At 39.5% G+C, this 17,667-nt stretch overlaps 1 protein-coding gene and 1 non-coding gene across 25 annotated transcripts in view; one reads left to right on the forward strand and one right to left on the reverse strand.

Annotated features, from left to right (window-relative positions):
• Nucleotides 1-17,667, forward strand: part of ANKRD6 (ankyrin repeat domain 6) — a 260,264-nt gene that overhangs the window by 25,714 nt on the left and 216,883 nt on the right. The window lies entirely within an intron of this gene.
• On the reverse strand, nt 5,210-5,316 carry LOC115854886 (U6 spliceosomal RNA). Its single transcript, XR_004040163.2, has one exon. It is a non-coding gene; the product is annotated as a U6 spliceosomal RNA (small nuclear RNA).

Below are 17,667 nucleotides of genomic sequence, written 5' to 3' on the forward strand. Positions count from 1 at the left end.
GTCTCCCCCTACCCCGTGGTTTTTTTTTTTCCTTTAGCTTCATTGAGGTATAGTTGACAAATAAAATTTTAAGATTTTCTTTTTTTGGTAAGATATTTAAAGTGTGCGACATGGTGGTTTGATATACGTAAACATTGTGAAAGCATTAACATATCCTTCACCTCACATGTATCTTTTTTTGTGTGTGTGAGAACATTTAAGTTCTAGTACTCTCAGCAAATTTCAACTACATGTGTTATCAACTGTGGTCACTATGTTGTACATTATTAGATCCTCAGACCTTATTCATCTTATAACTGAAAGGTTGTACCCTTTTACTGACCTCTCCTTGTTGCTCTCACTCTCCAGCACCTGGCAGCCGACTCTCTTTCTGTGAGTTCAGCCATTTAAATATCTATTTATTTATAATTAAAAAAAAATTTAAGACTCCATATATAAGTGACATTATGCAGTATTTGTGACTCATTTCACTTAGCATAATACCCTCCAGGTTCATTAATGTTGTTGCAAATGACAGGATTCCCTTCTTTTTTAAGGCTGAAATTTATTCCACTGTGTATGGAATAAAATATGATATATATATATATATATATATCATGTTTTCTTTAGCCATTCATCCATTAATGGACACTTAGGTTGACTGCGTACCTTGGCTATCATGAATAATGCTGCCATGAATGTGGGAGTACAAATATCTCTTGGAGATAACTGATTTCGTTTCTTTCGGATATATGCCCAGAAGTGGGATTGCTGGATCATATGGTAGTTCTATTTTTAACTTTTTGAGGAACCTCCATACTGTTCTCCATAGTGACTGTCCCAATTTACATTCCCACCAACAGTGTTACAGGGGTCCCCTTTTCTCTGCATCCTTGCCAACACTTGTTATCTCTTATCTTTTTGATGATAGCCATTCTAACTGGTGTGACATGATATCTCATTGCAGTTTTCCCTTATGATCAGTGATGTTGAGCACCTTTTCATATATCTGTTGGCAATTTGTATGTTTTCTTATGAGAAATGTCTATTCAGGTACTTTGCCTATTTTTGAATTGTGTTATTTGTTGCTATTGAGCTGTTTGAGTATTTTATATATTTTGGATAACTTGCAAATATTTTCTCCCATTCCATAGATTGTCTCTATACTTTGTTATTTGCTGTATAGAATCTTTTTAGTTTGATTCAATACAATTTATTTCTGCTTTTGTTTTCTGCACTTTTGGGGTCATATTAGAAAAATCATTGCCCTGACCAATGTCAAAAAGATTTTCCCCTGTTCTCTTCCCCTATGTTTTATAGTTTCAGTTTTTACATTTAAGTCTTTATTTTTGAGTTGATTTTTGCATATGGAGTGAGATAAGGGTCCAATTTTATTCTTTTGATGAAAACAGAGTCTTCTCAACTCTGTTTATTGAAGAGACTGTTCTTTGTGTGTTCTTGGCACCTTTATTGAAAATCAATTGTGGATTTATTTCTGGGCTCTCTATTCTTTTCCACTGGTTTATATGTCTGTTTTTATGCCAGTGCCATGCTGTTTTAATTATTATAGCTTTTTAGTACATTTTGAAATCACATGGTATGATGCTTTTAGCTTTGTTCTTTTTGCCCAGGATTGCTTTGATTATTTGAGGTCTCTGGGGGTTTCATGTGAATTTTAAGATTGTTTTTGGATAAATATAATTGAAGGAGCTTATATTAACTAGACTCATTCCTTGGTGAGGCAATCTTTTGTTAGTTTCACTTTTGCAAAACAAAGATTTGATAATGTATATTTACATACTGGAGATAATGGCTCAATCTAATTTATCAGTTAGGTGCAAAACCACAGTCCACCAGTAATAGTGGCTCATCTTTAATAAGCTCTGGGATAACAGAATAAAATATTACTTTCTGAAATGTAACTGAGGAGAACTATTATTGGTCCCTGAAGTTAAAAAGCTGTCATTGTTCTTTAATAAGATAATTTCATCACTAGTGGTGATATTTTATCTAGTAGTCTAAATTCCTACTTCCACCAGCAGGAACTTCACTTCTTTTTAACATGATCAAGTGTCCAATTTTAGAACAGCAGATGGCTGGAGCTTGCTTTATACTGATTAGTAATATTTTTTCTTCTAATGTACAGAAAACATTTCTTTAGTCCCTAGCAACTTGATCATCTGTGCACCCTTACAGAAATCTCAATGTGCCCTATATGGCTCAGAGTATTATCTACAAGCACTTACATCTATCAGGCTTTTGTTTGGAGGCTAGAGCAGGAATGTCACATGATACGCAGGAAAAGGTCCTGTAATCTTGCTTATTCATATGTGGCACACCATAGTTTGTCAAGAGTCTTTTGTACTTTAACAACACCTTTCCAAGAACTTACGTTGCTTCCATCTAAACTAACTTGAAACTTCCTTAGGGGAAAAATAGTATACATTTCTGTTTGTGAGGGAAACAGAAAATACTTTATTTTATACTGGATTGTGAGTTAATATGTCTGGGTAGACCATTACTGGCCAGAGCTGGAACCGAACTCAGGTTTGGCTGCTCATTGCTCTGGAGTCAATGTTCCAGAGACAAGGGTTGGTGAAAAAAAAAGATGCTTTATTCAGGAAGCCGGCAACCTGGGGAGATGGCAGACTAGCATACCCTAAACCACCTCCCAGTTGTTGGTTAGGGGGCAGAAGGTCTTAAAGGGGAGTTTCAGGGGTGCACAGGCGGTGGGGGGCGCTCCATGCAGAACAGCACAGTCAGCTCCAACAACCGTCTTGAAACTGGTCATGTGGTGGTCTAATCAGCATCATCGTGATTGTTTTAAGCATAGTTACTCTTCAATTCCAGGGTTGATTTGTTCCCATTTCCTTGAGGCCAGTTCTTGGAATTGTGCAAGGCACAGACTCAGTACTGCTCAAGACAGAGCAGCTTATGTCATGGCTACAGTCTGGTCATCCTGCAGTTAGCTTTTTCCCTCTGGTGGCAGTTTTAGTATCTGCAAAACAACTCAGGAATGTGCATCAGACACTGTTACCTATGTTCTTCAGGGAGGGACTAAAGATTCTGTGACGCTGTTGTCCTAATCATTAACTGCTTGAGCCTGCTCTTTTGTGACTCAGGGGAGGCCTGGGAGACTATGGCTTTTCTACAAACAAGAGACAGGGGACATGGAAGGGCTTTTGCATCTGGAGGGGCCCCCTCCAAGGTCTGGCTCTGTCTCAAGACCTCTGGGAGTTATTTGTGGGGGACCCATCTTGGCTTTTAGGAGCAGGAAAGAAGTATTCAGGGAATTGTCATGGCCTGGGAAGGGAGCAGGAAAGTGTACTAATTGGAGTTTGAGTTTTCGAGAATGCTGTGTGTTTGTGTGTGTGTGTGTTGAAGGGAGGGAGAATAGTGATAGAGGAATAAATAGATGACTTTTCAGATAATCTGAGTGAAAACCTAAAATGAAAAGGGACAGCCTGGTGAGATGGGAGAAAACATCCAGCTTCACCACCTGTCTCCCAGTATGCTCTGAAAATTCTGGCCCGCAAAGATCCTCTTTCTTTAAGAATTTGTAGTGCATGTAATTATAGATTATCTGGCATTTTACTTTAAATTATTTTAAAAATGTGAGTCACTGCAAAGTGGTTTAGAGATCAGGCTCTGGAGCTAGGTCAATTTAGGACAAATCCTGGCTTTATGATGTATTAGCTGTGTGACCTGGGACAAGCTACTTAACCTCTCTGTGCCTCAGTTTCCTCATATTTAAAATGAGGATAATAATAATATCTACCTTGTTGTTTTGTTATGGGTAAATTACTTAGCCAGCAAAATTAGTACATATTCATTGTAGAAAAGTAGATAGTGGGAATTCCCTAGCGGTCCAGTGGCTAGGACTCTGTGCTTTCACTGCTGAGGGCCCAGGTTCGATCCCTGGTCGGGGAACTAAGATCCCGCAAGCCAATGAAAATAAAAGGAAAGAAAAGAAGATAGTATAAAAATTAGCAGAAAAGGAGATAAGCATCTTCAATCCTTCCACCTATAGGTAACCACTATTACTATATTGGTACATACCCTTAAATGTATTTTGTGTGCAACCTTGAGATCATACTTTTCATGTTATCTTGTAACTTTTTCCCTTAATAATATATCATGAGCATTTGCCCATACTTTTCAACATCATATATCTAAAATAGAACTACATTGATTGGATAGGTAGTTTTTAGTTTATTAAAGTGTTCCCATATTGTTGAAGCTTTAGGTGGCTTCCAGATTTTCACTTTTACATGAAATGCTTCAGTATACATTTTTGTATGTTAATCTCATTCTTGAAGTTATTTTCCTTGAAGAGAAATGGAATTGCTGAGTCAAAGGGTATTCGTTTTTATTTTTAAGGCTTTTGACACATATTGCTAAATTGCCTTCCAGAAATGTTCACTAGCGATGTGTGAGAGTTTGTTTTCTTGCCCTCTTGTCAGTAGGGATTATTCTAATTTTTTTACATTCAATTTTATAGGTAAAAATTGTGTCTTCGTTGTTTGATTATGAAGAAGACTGAACATTTGTATATGTTTTTAGATCTTGGATTTCTTTTTCTTCTCTGGTGTGTGAAGTACCTGTGTATTCCTTATTCACCTTTTTTTTCCTTTGAAGTATTCACTTTCTTGTAAACTTTCAATTTGTAAGAGAGCTTTATGTTGAAAAGCTATTGTTTGGCTTCATTAAGATATTTTTCCCCCAAGAAGTAAAATTTCAACAACTTTGTTAATGAATCTGATACTCTGAGGTTGGTCAATTAAGCTTCATCCATGAGGTCTCTAAGAGAAAAACTACAAATCAGTTGATATTATGATTTTATAGTACACAGGTATATTATTTATAGACACAATTGGGAAGTCTTTTTTTTTTTTCCTTCTGAAAATAGCAAATACTTGCTGGTGAGTTGATTTACTGTTTGGAGTTTGCTTTGTAGGTGGAATATACTTCATTCTGATTAGGTATTGTGAATCCTGTTTTGTGCTATACCTATGATATCATTTTTTTTTTTATCGAAGTATAGTTGATTTACAATGTTGTGTTAGTTTCTGGTGTACAGCAAAGTGATTCAGTTATATATACATATATATACATATTCTTTTCCATTATGGTTTATTATAGGATATTGAATATAGCTTCCATTTGCTATACAGTAGGACCTTATTGTTTATCTGTTTTATATATAGTAGTTTGTATCTGTTAATCCCCCCAAAATATGGAATGCCTCAAGATTTTGCATGTCATCCTTGCACAGGGGCCATGCTAATCTTCTCTGTATCATTCCAGTTTTAGTATATGTGCTGCCGAAGCGAGCACTATACCTGTGATACCTTGATGGAGTCCTCAACTAGTTACTGGACACTGTCTTGGTATTTTGTTTATTTATTTATTTATTTATTATATGTAAAATATATAGAGATGAGATTTCTTTTTTTTACATCTTTATTTTACATCTTTACTATCTTGGTATTTTGTTTATTTATTTATTTATTTTTTATATGTAAAATATATAGAGATGAGATTTCTTTTTTTTACATCTTTATTGGAGTATAATTGCTTTACAATGGTGTGTTAGTTTCTGCTTTATAACAAAGTGAATCAGTTATACATATACATATGTTCCCATATCTCCTCCCTCTTGCGTCTCCCTCCCTCCCACCCTCTCTATCCCACCCCTCTAGGTGGTCACAAAGCACCAAGCTGATCTCCCTGGGCTATGCGGCTGCTTCCCACTAGCTATCTGTTTTACGTTTGGTAGTGTATATATGTCCATGCCACTCTCTCACTTTGTCACAGCTTACCCTTCCCCCTCCCCATATCTTCAAGTCCATTCTCTAGTAAGTCTGTCTTTATTCCTGTCTTACCCCTAGGTTCTTCTTGACATTTTTTTTTTCTTAAATTCCATATATATGTGTTAGCATACGGTATTTGTCTTTCTCTTTCTGACTTACTTCACTCTGTGTCTTGGTATTTTAAACTCTTAGAGTCAGCCACAGTGTTTATGTCCTGTATTTATCAAAGACTTGCTGTGTACATAGCTCAAAAGTCGAGATGGAAGGCACAGAGTTTTGTGATTCTAGAGCTGAGGTCATAATGCTTAGCGTACAAATGACTTGAAAGGTGGGATTTTTAGAAAGATTGGAACCATTGCCAACGGTGAACGGTTCACTGATTCTCTTTGAAGAGTATTGCAAGAGCTCACCCTCTGTAGGGCAGAGCACTGTTGCTCAGGCCTCCTGCAGGTATAACTTCTGAAAGCATGTTGGAGGACTCATTTATCTGTGTAGCATCTTGAGGCTTAAGTGCGAAGCATATATTTTTGTGAACTGAAGGAAATTTCTTTAGAGTGCAGTTGAAACTTTACTCACACCTTCAAACTCATTTTGGAATTTAAAACAGCTGTAAAAATTCCTCTTGTACTGACGGAGTTCCCAGGGGTGTGTCTCTCCTTCCACTTTCTTTACTTCCCAAACTCTCTCCAGCACAAGGCCCCCCAGCCGTCTAAGGAGATATCTTTGGTGGCATAAAAGCCTTCTGAAAACCATTAGGTGACTCATACCACGCGTGTATGGCTTTAGGCTTGACAGGTGTTTTTTTTACAATAGTTCACCCTCCCACTCTAAGGAGATTTCTGAAGTTCTGATCAGGGAGTCTAAAAATTCACATTTTGCCTAATAGGTGATGAGGAGGGTGCTTATCTTACCTGTCTGGATTTTTTTTTTTTTACTCAAAGTTTAATGAAATATTCTGTATTACCCATAATCCTTTTTTGAAAGCGAGAGCAGACTATGAGGAAATATGTAGAATGAGTATAACTCAGCAGAGGAAAAGTCAAGTTCTTACTCCTATTATTTATAAATAGAGATGTTATTTATTTAGGCATGATAAATAGATTCTTTTTTGATGGTTGAATGTGAGGGTCGCTTAGAATTAAATTTTTTATTTTCGTTCTTCTGAGTGGCTGGGACTTTTTCTAGCTAACCTAAGTGGTTTTATAGCATTTCTCTGGCCGCTTAATCTGTATTTAGAATTTTTAGCAGTATTTTCAGAAAATTTCCAAGGTGCATCATTTTGTAAAAATTTGTGTTACAAACTTGTTTCTTTTTGATTCCCCCTCCCTTGGTCTCTCCCTTCCCCACCTCCATCTCGTCAGTTCCTCCACTTCCCCAGTTCTGGGTCTGTTTAGTTTTCACCTCATGAGTAATGATTATTATGAATTCGGCTCCTTCTAATGAGGCACTAAGGCTGTCTCTCAGGTTTTGGATTTCCTTTAGGAGAACTGTTAATTATTACTGCCTCACCTTCTTATACCTGGCACAAAAGTAAGTTGTAGAAGGAGAAGAGGAAACACCTGTTTATAAAATGTGGCGTTTGAGTAAAATTCTAATGCAGAATGATTAGCAGCAGACAGAGCCTCATAGAATCAGCTCAGCCCCGTCTTGATTCGGTTTCCCGTGGTTGTGGATGTCGCATGTTTCGTACTATGTGTAGACCTCTTCCATGCTTTTCATGTCACTCTCTACTTCTGTTGCCACCTTTTTAATTCACAACTTTAGTTCATTTCTCTGTCACGTTAGCTTTTTCACTGGGCTTTCCCTGCCTCCAGGGTCAAGTTCCCCCAATCTGTAAATCCAACAAGCTGCCGCTAAATTTGTATTTGAATGGGGTCCCTGCACTGCGCAGCCCTCCTAGAATTCCTCCTGTGTTATGGTCCAAGTCCTCAGCCTCTTCAAGCCTTTTTACTGTGAGCTCCAGATTAATTTTCTAGTCTCGTCACCTGCTGCTCCTTGACCTCCAAATTCTGCCCTGTTGATCTGAGAAGCCTGCCAGTCAGAACAGCTACTGCTTTTCCTACCACCCATCTCTGTGCAGAGAAATCCGACCCACCTTGGAAGGGGCACCATCTCCTCCAGCATTCCTTTGCAGATCCCTCCCGTTGGCAGTGTTGCTCTGCATTCTGCAGCTCCGGTGTCACTCATCGGGAATTTTTTTTTTTTTTTTTTTTTGCGGTACGCGGGCCTCTCGCTGTTGCGGCCTCTCCCGTTGCGGAGCACACGCTCCGAACGCGCAGGCTCAGCGGCCATGGCTCACGGGCCCAGCCGCTCCGCGGCACGTGGGACCCTCCCGGACCGGGGCACGAACCCGTGTCTGCTGTATCGGCAGGCAGACTCTCAACCACTGCGCCATCAGGGAAGCCCGGGAATTGTTTTTACATTTGTAGGCTCTTATCTGTGTCGCCTGAGGGTAGGAACCAACTCATCTATTCCTGGTTCCCCTGGACACACTCAACCTGCTTGGCCTGCGGTGCTCACTCTTTCATCCCCTTCTGGTTCTTTCCCCCATTAACATTCTCATTTCTCCTGTTGTAAAACAGCAACTACTGCAAACTCTCTCTTTACCCAAATTCCCTCTGTTACAGCTGTATCTCTCTCTGCTTGCCTCTATGAATTTATTTTTTGTAATTGAAGTATAGTTGATTTACAACGTTGTATTAATGTCTGCTATACAGCAAAGTGATTCAGCTATACAATATGTAAATTCTTTTTTTAATATTCTTTTCCATATGTTTTATCATAGGATATTGAATACAATTTCCTGTGCTATATAGTAGAACCTGGTTTATCCATTATATATAATAGCTTATTACATCTGCTAACCCCAGCCTCCCACTCCAACCCTCCCCCAACCCCCTCCCCCTTGGTAACCACAAGTCTTGAACTTTTTTTTTAATGGAAGAGAATTGCTTTATTGATTTTCCTGATAAACAAGCTCATTGGAGAAAAATACAAATAATACAGAATTTGAAGAGGGTAAAAATCATCTAAAATGCTATCACCCAGAGGTAAATTGCGTTTCATTAAACATCATGTCCCATTTCACATGTACACACACGTACATACGCACTCTTGTGCATGATATCACAATTTTATATTAATGAAATCACATTGTACATACTGTTCTGTAACTTGCTTAAAAAAAATTCAGCAGTATATTGGGGACATCTTTCCAAGTCAGTTCATGTTAATCCTTATCATTTCTGTAAGCAATTATCAAGCACTCGATTGAATCAATAATTATTTAATCTAGCACCGTTTGATGAGGCTACCCATTCTTTCCTGGTTTTTCATTTGTATGACTAACCCTGTAATTGCATTAGTTAGGGTTCTCCAGAGAAACAGAACCAGGGGACATGCACACAGAGAAATATAAAGAATTGGCTCATGTGATTATAGAGTCTGAGAAGTCCCAAGATCTCCAGTTGAAAGCCTGGAGATCTCCAGTTGAAAGCCCCCCATTAACTCTTAAGGATAAATTCCTGCATGTGAAATTGGTGGGTCAAATGTGTGTGTATGCTAGGTGATATTATTGCCCATCAGAAAGGTAAAGCTGTACCCAGGTAAAGTTGTCAGTGGCTTTTCCACTGCCCTCACCAACATGAATATTGTCAAATCATCCTAATCTTTGCCAATTTTATGGTTTAAAAATATCTTTCTTTCTTTTGCATTTCTTTCAAGACTAAGGTTGAATATTATTTTGTAAGTTCATGTGTGTGTGTGTGTGTGTGTTTTCCTTCAGTTAGACTGACTACTGTTTTCTGCACTTTTCTAGGGTTCTAATTCCAAATAATTACAATCCTATAATGGAACTTATTTAGTGTGTGTGTGGAATTGCTTAATCAGATCCTTTGCCCATTTCACTATTTGAGTGTTTTGTCTTTATTCATTTGTAAGAACTTTTCAAAAAGTATGCATGTTGGGGCTTCCCTGGTGGCGCAGTGGTTGAGAGTCCACCTGCCGATGCAGGGGACACGGGTTCGTGCCCCAGCCTGGGAAGTTACCACATGCCGCGGAGCGGCTGGGCCCGTGAGCCATAGCCGGCTGAGCCTGCGCGTTCGGAGCCTGTGCTCCGCAACGGGAGAGGCCACAACAGTGAGAGGCCCGCGTACCGCCAAAAAAAAAAAAAAAAAAAAAAGTATGCATGTTATCACATGTTATCATATGTTATCACAGTTTTCTTTAAAAATTTTTGGTTTTTATGATTAAGATGAAAAGGGCTTGTGTACTCCTAAAATTGTAAAAATATTAATCTGTAGTTTCTTCTGCTATTTTTATGGTTTTATTTTATTTTTTAAAATTTAATTTAATTTTTAATTTTTTTACTGGGGTATAGGTTTTTTTTTTTTTTAATTAATTAATTTATTTTTGGCTGTGTTGGGTCTTCATTTCTGTGCGAGGGCTTTCTCTAGTTGTGGCAAGCCGGGGCCAGTCTTCATCACGGTGCGCGGGCCTCTCACTGTCGCAGCCTCTCTTGTTGTGGAGCACAGGCTCCAGACGCACAGGCTCAGTAGTTGTGGCTCACGGGCCTAGTTGCTCTGTGGCATGTGGGATCTTCCCAGACCAGGGCTCGAACCCGTGTTCCCTGCATTAGCAGGCAGATCCTCAACCACTGTGCCACCAGGGAAGCCCTATAGTTGTTTTATATGGCTTTATTTTTAAAATTATCTTTTATTTTTATATTTGTATATGTCATAGATACTAAAACATCTATATATTTTACCTTTATTTCCATAATTTCTAATAGGTAGCAACCTCTTTGTTTTCAGTATGGCTCTTTAATCCATTGGGTACTGCTAAATATATATATGGGTTGCATTATTTCTTCTTTATTAGCTGAAATATAAAGAGAAACTTCATCTTATTTACTATTTGGTTTACTATTTTGGTTACTCACTATTTGGAACAGTTTGTAATAGCACAGGCAGGATAAATCTTAATTCTTTCCTTTATCAGTTAGTTTTTACAGGAACTTCCTTGCAGTAAAACTAGTGTAATTCAAGAGAGTGTGTTGCACAGAGCACAGTGCCTGTTGGAATAGCTTCTTGGAATACCTTTCTTTCAAGTAAAGGTATAGAGGTTTGCATGAGATCCTATAGATAGATAATGGTTTGGCTAAGAGGTCATGTAGTTCCACCTCCTATTTTTTCTTTCTTTTTAATTTCTTGAGGTGGTTATTTATTAAGCTTCCAAGCAAATATAGTATAGCATAAGACACTCCAAATCTATTCAGAAGGAAAGTATAAAGTACTACCAAGTATTATTGCTAGTTTCTTCAGCACCTCCTGTTTTTTTCTAAAAGAGGAATAACCATCTCCCCCCCTGCAGCCTTCCTTCCTCCCTTCCATCTCCACAGACATAGATATCAATGCCTATATGTATATGTACATGTTTATCACTTCAGGTTCCAGGACAGCCCCATATGGTCAAACTCTAAGTAACTGTGATTCGGCCCAGAGTTAGTGAATCCATTGTAGGTGCCTGATGGGTAAAGGAGCCCCTCGGAGGAGCAGGGACAGCTGGTTATTGGAGGTCACTGTGCTTCTCGGGTCTTCCCTTGTCTTTGGCAATAGTCCTGCTTCACGGTGGACCTGCCAAAAACTCGCTGGGTCCTTTCCTTTTGGTCCCTCTCAGGATAGCCTGTGCCAGAATTGTGAATGCATCCCCTGAGGATCCTGGCAGAAAACCTCAGGGTGACGGGTGCCACCACCACCTCAGTGTCTCACTGGGTCTCCCCATGTCTTGGCATCTCTCTGGCTGTGAGTGGCTTCCTCTGCAAGGCAAGGTGAATCATGTTGTTTCATGCTGTCTGCACCACCCCCCGCTCTGGTCTGCCTCTGAAAAGCAAAGAAAATCGTTCACTCCCCTGCTCCCACATCTGCTGATTGATCAGGCCAACGTGCTGTGTCCGTGCCTCAGCCCTATGAGAAGGTTCGGGCCGTGAGGTACCTGGGCTCACACTTGGCCAGGAAAAGCCCCAGAGGAAGAGAGGCCACTGCCTGCTTCCTGAGCTCTCATCTGTCTCCATGGTCACTGGCCTTGCTCTGTGTTGTCATCTTGCGTTGCTTATACTTTCTTTGTGTTTAATAGAGATTCTTTAAATCAGACATTTTTAGATTTTTTCCTGACCTGGCATCCCAAGTTTCGAATTCAGGCATACTGTAAGTTTTTGCTCCCTTGCCTTTGCTTTTCACCTTTATGTAATCACTGCTGTAGGTCTAGAGGGTTTATTAAAAAGCATATTTGTTACATCTTCCAAAATTTTTTTCTTTAAAAGTGTCACTTCTTGGTTTTTCTTTCCTTTTAAAATCTCATCTTTATTCTTATCCTTCTAGGGTTGTGTAATTTTAAGTCTCTCCAGTGAATTTCTATGTACCTGATGTATAGTGTTTATTAATCAAGTGTAGTTGTGTTATTTTGTAAAGTAACATCTCACATTACCAGTGTGAATGGTTTTTAAAAATTTTTTATTTTCTAAGCAACTGTCAATCCAGTTAATGGTGGGACTTCAGGTTTAAAAATTGACAGCTTGTAATGCTGTAGATGAAGGGGGTGCAGGCGGTAATGCTTATCTGTCAGACTTCTCCAAGTAGCCCCCATGCAGTACTACACAACTCACCCAGCTTCCTTTTTTTTTTGCAGTACGCGGGGCTCTCACTGTTGTGGCCTCTCCGTTGCGGAGCACAGGCTCCGGACGCACAGGCTCAGCGGCCATGGCTCACGGGCCCAGCCGCTCCGCGGCATGTGGGATCTTCCCAGACTGGGGCACGAACCCGTGTCCCCTGCATTGGCAGGCGGACTCTCAACCACTGCGCCACCAGGGAAGCCCCACCCAGCTTCCTTTTATCTTTTCCTTCACATATCTAAAGCTGTCTTAGCTTGAGGTAGAGAAAAAATGTTCAGAATGTGCAGTGGTCTGCAAATTAGATATCATCAGTATTCATAAACATATGTTTATCTGAGGAACTCTAATATCAATAACTTGTGAAGTTTTTGTCTATTTTTTTTTGGCTGCACTGCGGCATGTGGGATCTTAGTTTCCCGACCAGGGATCAAACCTGTGCCCCCTGTAGTGGAAGTGTGGAGTCCTAACCACTGGACCGCCAGGGAAGTCCCTCTCTTTTTTAATCTGAAAAATTGCCCACTACATTGTTACATTGAATATAGTCTAGAAACAAACCTAATTCATTAATGTCATTTTAGCTCGAAGTTATTTGTGCTTTACTCCACCTCCTTCACAGTCTTCACTGAGGAGATCTAATTTAACCTGCATTCTTGACCCGATCAGAATTTTTGTACTTTGAGTCAACCATTGAGGGAGTCAATGTAAAATGAGAAATTTGTCTTATTTATAAATTGTCAGAAGGCAACAATCCCAAGACTCTCTATGTAAACATGAATAGATAGATGGAAACACAATTTATTTAGGAGACAAACCCTAGGAGCCCAAACCTAAGGTCTGGACATTTCCTATTTAAGCAAAAATAGGAAAAAATGAGAGCATATATGGCTCCCATTCTATGACTATTTTCAAATAAGAGTTGCTATACTCTAAATTCTGTTTGTGAAGCTGGGAGCTAAAAAGAAAACAATCTAAAACATGCTTATTTCACCTGAATCTGTATCCCAGCGTCTGTACTGGCATGCATATGATTGGAACATGTAGAGTTGAATCAGCACCCTTGTTTCTGGTTAGTTGCCAGAAATAAAGACATCAAAGGAAATAGTAAACTGGGCAGTGAATCAAAGCTGCGTGGCCTTTCCATTTAGTAGCTATTGTAGGTCTCTCCACTGCTTTCTAACTGAAACTCTCCTTCCCACAGTCCCCTGTGAGAAAGGGCCACCCTAGGTTGACCAGTTGTTCGTTCTTGTTACCTTTACTTTGTACATGTGTAGAATTGTTTCTGTGGGACAGAGTCCCAGATGTGGAAATATTCAGTCAAAGAGAGTGAACGTTAATAGATTTAACAAGTACTACCAAGTTGTCGTTTAGAAAGGGTGTGTCCATGTGCACTTCCACCAACAGTGAAGGTGAAACCAGCCACTGAGTTGTGATGAATACTGTGGGTTGTTTGTTGGGAGCCAGACAAGCCTGAAGTTTTGCCAGCCATCTTCTAGACAAGAAGTTGATTCTTGGAATGGTTAAAAGCTGTTTTAGGCAGTGTAAAACGAGTTACAGATATTCTTAGAAAAGAACATTTTCTAAGAATACTTAGAATACATTTTCATAAATAAAATGAAAATATAATATTAAAGAATATTTAAAAATAATACATAATCCTACTCTCAATAGATATTCATTTTTGCAAGTTACTGCCTGCATATGGTTATATTTTACTGGTTATAATTTGTGTGTTTTTTTATATTTTACTTTTTTTTTCAGAGAACTGTCTCATAAGCTGTTTCCTATGTCTGTATGTCTCATAATGGTCCTTTAAAAACTGCATTTTGTCATTGTACCATAATTTGTTAACTCAGTTCTTAATATTGAATATTTAATATACAACCAAATACTTAAACTACATGTTCTTAATTAGATTTATTGGCTTGTTCTGGTTATGAGAGTAATGTAGTTCACTATTAAAAAATTTGGAAAACACACAAAACTTAGGAAGACGTACACAAAATTCTTTCTATAACTTCTGTTAACGAACTCTGTGAGTATTATATTTTTTCTTCCTGTCTTTCCCTAATACACTATTTGTGTAAAACATTCGTTTTCACATGTTTCTAAACCCCATTTTTTTGGCTGCTCCACGTGGCATGTGAAATCTTAGTTCTGTGACTAGGGATCGAACCTGTGCCCCTGCAGTGAAAATGTGGATTCTTAACCACTGGACCACCAGGGAAGTCCCTAAACCCTTTAAAAATATCATTTCTTCTTTTTTTTTTTTTCATTTCTTCTTTTTTAACAAAAGGGAAGTTTTTTTCTGACTATAATAGTAACTTGAAATTATTACAGAAAATTGGGAAACAATCCCAAACATCCATACTATCACCCTGAGGCATAAACCATTAATATTTTGGTTTATTACCTTCACATTTTATTTTCTTTAAAAAAAATCTGAGATCTGGTATCATCAATGGTTCTTAACTTGGGGATGGTCGTGGACTCTAAAATAGAATCCAAGTTAAGAACTCTTGCTGTATATGTAAATATACCTCCTTTTTTTCTATTAAACATTATAAAACAGGTGTTTTTAAATTATTGGGAACTCTCATAAATCTGCAAGTTTGCTGATTGTTATGGGTTGAATTGTGTCACCCGAAAATGCACGTGTGAAAGTCCTAACTCCCTTTACCTCAGACAGTGACCTTATTTGTAGACAAGTTCTCTATAGAGGCAGTCAAGTTAAAATGAAGTCATTGGTGTGGGCCCTGGTCCGGTATGACTGGTATCTTTATGAAAAGAGGAAATTTGGAGACAGACACACACACAGAGAAGATGGCCATCCACAGGTCAAGGAAAGAGGCCTGGAGTGGATTCTTCCCTCATAGCTCTCAGAAGGAACCAACCCTGCTGACACCTTTATTCCAGACTTGTGACCTCCAGAATTGTGAGACAATAAATTGTGACTGTTGTTTAGGTCACCCAGCTTGTGGTATTTGGTTATGGCAGCCCTAACAAACGAATACACTGATTATGTAGTCTTATATAATGTAGACGTCTAGGTGCATATTTAGTTTGTGCTGGGCACTGTGCTGGGTTGGGAGTACTAAATCAACAAAGTCAAGTTCCCCGACCTTAAGGAGCTTAATTGGCACACAGGAATAGAACCCTGGGGTCATGCTATGATGGGTGGTGCTCAGGGCATCACGGGAGCCCAGAGCTGGGCCGGGGTGAGGGCAGACTTCCCAGGAGAAGTACCACTTGAGCTAAGTTTGGAAGAAATAATAGGAGCTTACTTAACATTTCTATTGTGGGATATTAGGGTGTTTTCACTTTCCTGTGTTTTTCAATTATTTCTTTAGGATAGATTCCCAGTAATGCATTACTGAGACAAGAATGTGAAGCTTGAAACATCATTTTTAGGGCACTGTAATTTTCTAGCAGGTGGAGGTTTCCTGGTTTATTGAATCATCCTCTTTTATTGGATGACAGTCTTCCTGATGCTGTTTCCAGTTTTGCTACTATAAATAACGCTGTCATGTACATCTTTTTGTAGGTCCGTTTCTTCTCTTGGGTTTACCACTTAGAGAAGTTCCTTTAGCATTTGTTGTAGAGCTGGTTTGGTGGTGCTGAATTCTCTTAGCTTTTGCTTGTCTATAAAGGTTTTAATTTCTCTGTCGAATCTGAATGTGATCCTTGCTAGGTAGAGTAATCTTGATTGTAGATTCCTCCCTTTCATCACTTTAAATATATCATGCCACTCCCTTCTGGCTTGTAGAGTTTCTGCTGAGAAATCAGCTGTTAACCTTATGGGAGTTCCCTTGTATGTTATTTGTCATTTTTCCCTTGTTGCTTTTAACAATTTTTCATCTTTAATTTTTGTCAGTTTGATTACTATGTGTCTCAGCATGTTTCTCCTTGGGTTTATCCTGTATGGGACTCTGCACTTCCTGGACTTGGGTGGCTATTTCCTTTCCCATGTGAGAGAAGTTTTGGACTATAATCTCTGCAGATATTTTCTCGGGTCCTTTCTCTGTCTCTTCTCCTTCTGGGACCCCTATAATGCGAATGTTGTTGTGTTTAATGTTGTCCCAGAGGTCTCTTAGGCTGTCTTAATTTCTTTTCATTCTCTTTTCTTTATTCTCTTCTGTGGCAGTGAATTCCACCATCCTGTCTTCCAGGTCACTTATCCGTTCTTCTGCCTCAGTTATTCTGCTATTGATTCCTTCTAGTGTGTTTTTCATTTCAGTTATTGTATTGTTCATCTCTGTTTGTTTGTTCTTTAATTCTTTGAGGTGTTTGTTCTTTAATTCTTCCAGGTCTTGTTAAACATTTCTTGCATCTACTCGATCTTTGCCTCCATTCTTTTTCCGAGGTCCTGGATCATCTTCACTATTATTATTCTGAATTCTTTTTCTGGAAGGTTGCCTATCTCCATTTCATTTAGTTGTTTTTCTGGGGTTTTATCTTGTTCCTTCATCTGGTACATAGCCCTCTGCCTTTTCATCTTGTCTGTCTTTCTGTGAATGTGGCTTTTGTTCCACAGGCTGCAGGATTGTAGTTCTTCTTGCTTCTGCTGTTTGCCGTCTGGTGGATGAGGCTATGTAAGAGGCTTGTGCAAGTTTCCTGATGGGAGGGACTGGTGGTGAGTAGAGCTGGTGGTTGCTCTGGTGGGCAGAGCTCCGTAAAACTTTAATCCGCTTGTCTGCTGATGGGTGGGGCTGGGTTCCCTCACTGTTGGTTGTTTGGCCTGAGGCGACCCAGCACTGGAGCCTACCCGGGCTCTTTGGTGGGGCTAATGGCGGGCTCTGGGAGGGCTCACGCCAAGGAGTACGTCCCAGAGCTTCTGCTGCCAGTGTCCTTGTCCTCACAGTGAGACACAGCCACCCCTCGCCTCTGCAGGACACCCTCCAACACTAGCAGGTAGGTCTGGTTCAGTCTCCTATGGGGTCACTCTCCTTCCCCCTGGGTCCTGATATGCACACTGCTTTGTGTGTGCCCTCCAAGAGTGGAGTCTCTGTTTCCCCCAGTCTTGTCAAAGTCCTGCAATCAAATCCCAGTAGCCTTCAAAGTCTGATTCTCTAGGAATTCCTCCTCCCGTTGCTGGACCCCCAGGTTGGGAAGCCTGACATGGGGCTCAGAACCTTCACTCCAGTGGGTGCACTTCTGTGGTATAAGTGTTCTGTCTGTGAGTCACCCACCCAGCAGTTATGGGATTTGAGT

Source organism: Globicephala melas, chromosome 14 (assembly GCF_963455315.2).
Source record: "Globicephala melas chromosome 14, mGloMel1.2, whole genome shotgun sequence".
Classification (NCBI taxonomy): Eukaryota; Metazoa; Chordata; class Mammalia; order Artiodactyla; family Delphinidae; genus Globicephala; species Globicephala melas.